Here is a 5,514-nt window from a genome sequence, read left to right on the forward strand (position 1 = left end):
TATGAGAGAGAGAAATCTCAATATCTGGGTTTGATTTACTTCGATGCCCTTGAAGGTACAAACTTCATATATATTCTACATCTGTTGGAACCTGGCAAAACAGGAGTTGTGGGCTTTTTACTGCTGCCAGCATCCACGTGTATTGGATTATGCTGTTGTCCCACTTCATGTTAGAGACTGGATCTTCACGTGTAGTTGAATGTCTGTCTGAAAACACAAGACCCATTCATCTTCAGTGGGAAGAGCATGCCTAAGCTGCTTCAGCAGTTTTGAAAATCTCAGCCTAAATAATTTTAACACATCTGAAGTGAAAAGGTTGTCTTACTTGAGACAGAGTCAAACCCGTTGATTTCAGTTGAAGCTCTGGATGTTCAACACTCCTCAGGTGTGGCTTCTGTAGGGGGAAAAAGCCCTAGCCACTCAAGAAAACCCTCGCAATTTTGGGAGCCAACCTTCCCCAGGAGTAAAGGAGGCTTTTGAAATGCTCTTTCAAGAATTTGGCTAGAGGAACAGGGTGGGCCAAATATCTTCCAGCTGGGGTCTGGAAGCATGTTTTTTGAAACGGTACAAATGACAGTACCTTGACCACTTTGATTTATGGCCATTCCAAATTTTGAAGACATTTTCTCATGAACCACTCCTCGATTCCTCTGTCTGCCTGAAATGCACAGCAATCAGAGAAACGTCTTCAAGTTCAATAACCAGAAGGCACTGCAGTGCCCTCATTACCGGAGGGCTCTAAGCAGTGAGGATCATTTTATTTAGTTAAAATCCTTCCAAACATCAGGTTTTTTCCTCTTTTTTTTTTAATATTTTCTCACAACCCCAGAGGTTAAGGGCCAGATCTTCAAACAGAGCCTGTGACTGGCAGTATCTCAATTTGCAAGACGGAAGAGGAAGGGATTCTGTCTCCAGGGGGAGGCAAAGAATGGAAAGCACTTAAAATTAAGGGGCATTTTGAAATAACCCCTGTGCCTATTCCTCTCACTTCTGGCCTATACTGTTAGTAATACCATCACAAAATTGTTCTTCAGATGCAGGCTGTGGTTTTGTTGCCTTCCACTCTGCTCCCTGTGGAAGTCACCAGAAGATTCACCACTGACTGACAACACACAGCAATGACTGTAGTTTAAAATTTCACATTATGTGAGTCTATGATTCAGGGCAGTAAGAGGCACGTTTTTTTAAAAATATATGTTTACAGCTACACAGACAATACATGTATACCATCAAACAAAAGGTTTTAAACAACTGTATCTATAAAAATTAAGTAGCTGATTCCCAACAAAGCCAAAGCCTTAATTCCATGATGAACCCATTATCCCGCTCTCAACTGGTACACAATTCTTGGGTTTATATCAGAAAAAGGACATTGTACTTTTCTTAAGCCCCAACCTATATGAAATCCTATTGTTACGGCATTCACCACAACAATAGCCCTTTTCGGGCGCTCAAAATGCCTGGCTGTCAATTAGGTTACTATAAGGAAGGAACAGGACATTGTTTACATCACAATGCAGCATCAATGAAGGTATATACATTAGCCAGATGAATGCATTCTGCTGTGTTTCAGTAAGCCCAGTGCAATCAATGCTGATACAATGAATATCAAGCAGATCTCTGGTAACAGACTGGGCAGGTATCAGCTGCACCATAACTGGGTGCTCAGTATAACTCAATATGTGCTGTACTCTGCAGTTTGGCAATGTTTTGGACCGCTTTGCTTCAGGGGAAGGCTATAGATGGGAGGAGGGGTTCAAAGATACCTAACAGCCTGGCACTGACCCATTGAAAATAAGGAAGCAGTTTCATACAGCCTCACCATTTGCCTTTGTTATTAGGAAATAAATCAGCCTTTGTTTTTTCTGGACAAAGTGAAGGAATGTCATTATGACTTATAAATTGTGCAGTTACAAAACAATCAGGAAATCTTCCCATTTAAATCTGAATAACTTTAATTGTTTGGAATTTAAACTTTAGTCTATTGAGTGAAACAAATGCTTAAATAGAGCTCTTCATTGAAATTCTGAGTTTGAGCTGAAACCCGCATAAAAACACTGTGAGGCTGGTTAAAGACTGAGCAAATCTTACAGTTGCATCATTTAATACCTTTTGACTGAAGATGAGACAAAACCCAGAGATGGCAAAATGGCAAATTAGTGTGGTTTCTAGTGCTTTACTTATGCTATTGCGAATTCATTCAGAGTGTTATCTCCATTTCATATCAGTATACCATTCCCTCAACTTTGCCTGGAGTGTCAGTCCTGAACATACTGGTGCATTAGTAGTTAGTACGTTAAGTCAAAACCACTGAAGTCAAACATATGCAGAGTTCCTTGCTTGCTTAGGGAACAGCATAAAACATTTTTATACAGTGCTTGCTCCCAAGTTATAGAAGGTTGTCCAGAGAAATTGTTATGTCATTGGGATAATCCTCTCTGACTTGATGACAGCAAGGTCAAGCAAAGCCTAGCAGAAGAAATGGTACAGTTTTTGAGAAACACGTAGAAGTATTCTTCTTTACATATACCTAAAAGTAAACGCTCCACCTAAAAAAATGCCCTTTTGTCACTAGGCAGATGAGCTGGCATCACTGATCTGGCAACTGGAGCTGCAGGCTTAGAAATGATTTGTGAATAACCTCAGCACTCTGATAGCTATGATTTTATTGGTGCTTTTGTGGTGTAAGAGCCTCACCACTTCTAGATTTCCTTTTTCCAGCCTTTATCTCCAGCTAAGCTCCACCCCTTGTGGATTTTCACACTGTCCCTTCTCAGAGATGACCTCTCTTCCACCTCTGACCTCTTTCAGAGTTTTCACCCTTGCTTTAACAATTGATTTATGACGTGCCCATGAAAGGGTCAAGCCTACTTTTACGGTTTGCTTAAAATATTTCTTTTTTTGGTAGATACAGAAGTGGTGCTTAATAAGTGCTAAGTAAATAAACTAAGGATTGGAGACAGCTTCCCTTTTCTGCTAACTACTAGACATCTCTAAAACTCTTTGTAACAAGTGTTTACCAAGTCTTCAAACAAATTAACTGATAACTATAATCATTTTGTGCCTAATGAAATGTGTCAAGGGTTTAGGATTTCCAAAAAGAGTAATTTCAAATTAAGTTGTCTCACAGTTCAGTGAAAAGGCAACCGCTAAAGATAATTCAAGGAATTGTATATGTAATGGACAGGAAGTCTATTTTTCTTTTCGTCTGACAGATCGATCTTCCACAGGAAAAAAAAAAAAGGCAAGAAGGCTACTAGGCATAAACTTTCATTGCCTCCAGCCTCCCTTAGCCAAAACTCCTTTTCACCTCTCTTCAGGAGAAGTCAGGACAGCAGGATCAATCAATCACCTCAAAGGCAGATTTTGTTCTTCTGTTTCACTTGTGCATTACTCTTTACATGCACCATAATTTATCATGCAAATTCAGTTGTGGGTTTTTTTGTGTGGCCTTCATCATTCATTGTGTCTAAAAATCATAACTGCATATATTTAGACTAAAAAAAAAAATCAGTTGGATATTTGTGCTGGTGTTTATGAAGCTCTAAGTAAATACTGACTAGATGACAATGCTTATCCTTCTTGCCACAGATCACATCACACATGAAACAATTTGAAATATGGAGAGTGTGTTTTGAGGCTCCCTGTTTCAAGTTGAACTACACACTAACATTTTCTCTATAAACTTTGTCACATGTGTCTCTCCCCAAGTTAAATGGCACCAGATGATATTTTTACAGATGCCACAAGAGACATTCTCTTGGTTTCTTAAATGTACTGAATTTTTTTCCTGGCCATTAAAAACTTGATCCTGACAATTTTAATAAGGAAAGAGACAGAGGTTTATTGCTAAATTTTTCTCATTTCCACATTTCCTTGAAATGCTACCAAAGTGGAAAACCTGCCAAGATAACACCTAGCATTCTACTTGGCTTGAATAGAAAAGTTCAGAGGGGCCAAATTTAGATGATCTTTCTCTCTTTAAGATAAAAAAAACCCCCCAAATTATATGAAAACGTTACAGTGCTTGCATGGTTTCAAAGCATGGAAAGGAGAGACACCAAGTGAAAAGGAGTGGTTGCAAGGTCTCGCTCAGCCTTGTTGGCAGCATGCTCGCTGCTAACCACTGGTGCAGGATCAAAATGTCCATTTCTGTCTGTGTCATGGCTGCCCCCTTGCCAGAGCCAGAAAGAAAGGGGATGCAGTTTTGTTCCCATCCACTCCATCTAAGAAGAACGCAGAAAGATCAGACAGAGCAGACCAGAGGGTTCGAAAGGATCGTCTCCGAAACACAAGGACTGCTGTTAGGGCTGGACGCTGCCTGCCTTGTCACCATCTACCTGTGTCATCGCCAGGCACAACGAAGTCTATTCATTAAAGGCCTCACTCCAGGCTCCTTTGGCACGCTTAACACTTCCGCTGACTACAAGGGCCTTTGGAGTGTTCAAAGGATAAAAGACCGAACACTATTTATAATTTTGCTGCCGTTGGGAGGGTGGCTGAAATCCTAAATTCCTCTCTCAGCCCATGGTCAGTGCTTGAGCTGAATGAATAGTAAAAATAAATAAATAATAACCACAAAAAAGATGACCAAATGAAAGCACTGCCTTTGTTTCTGTCCTGTACGTGGAACAATGTCACTTGTTACATGCTGGTGTTTGGAAAGTGGCTTTTCATCTTGAAAGTTTTCTGCTCATTTTAGTCCTTTTGCATTAAGTCCCCCCCTAAATTCATCTATAGGAAGCAAATTACCCTTTCTTCTCTTGTTCAGATCCTTTAAGCCAGTAGACCAGTGAGCTGATAGGACAGCAACTGAAAGAGCTGGAAAAAAGTTTACCAAAAAAAAAAAAAAAAAATCAGGAGCTGAAAATACTTACAAATCTTGACTACACTTGACAAAAACCAGAAGTGGCCTGTGAACTATCCATTAGCTGAAAAGCTGGTATAGATCAGTGTCACTGCATTGAAGACAATGGTGGTTTGTCAGCTAAGAAGCTGGCCAAGTGGACAGAAAGAAAATGGTCTTTTCTGGGAAAGAGTTTAACCAGCTCACTTACTCCTTTCTGAAAACTTCTTTCCACTGCCTTCAGTGGAAAGCTTTGAGTTGGGAATATTTTGAGTGTTGGTGAATAAACACTATAAATACATTTCTGTGTAACTATGTCAATAATGTACTCAAAGTATTAAAGGCTAACTGTGCAGGTTTAATTTTGTCATTGCCCCTTTTTCTATGCTATAGCTGCTTTTCAACAGCACTTTTAAATAGAGAAATTTAAAATCCATATTCTGAAACCCTGGGATAAGGGCTTGTTGAAAGCTTTTCCCCTACATGCCTAGCAGGAGCAGTGACTGAAGCTTTGTCATCCTTCTGAACTGGGGTTTCAAACTTCCTTCCTTTGAACTCAACTAGAAAATCTTTCCTTGACATTAATGGTGCGGGAGCTGGACCTTTTCTACAGAAAACTGTCTGAACCTGGTACCTAACATGAGGAGCAGTGTGCGTACATGTCTGGG

Source organism: Buteo buteo, chromosome Z (genome assembly GCF_964188355.1).
Source record: "Buteo buteo chromosome Z, bButBut1.hap1.1, whole genome shotgun sequence".
NCBI lineage: Eukaryota > Metazoa > Chordata > Aves > Accipitriformes > Accipitridae > Buteo > Buteo buteo.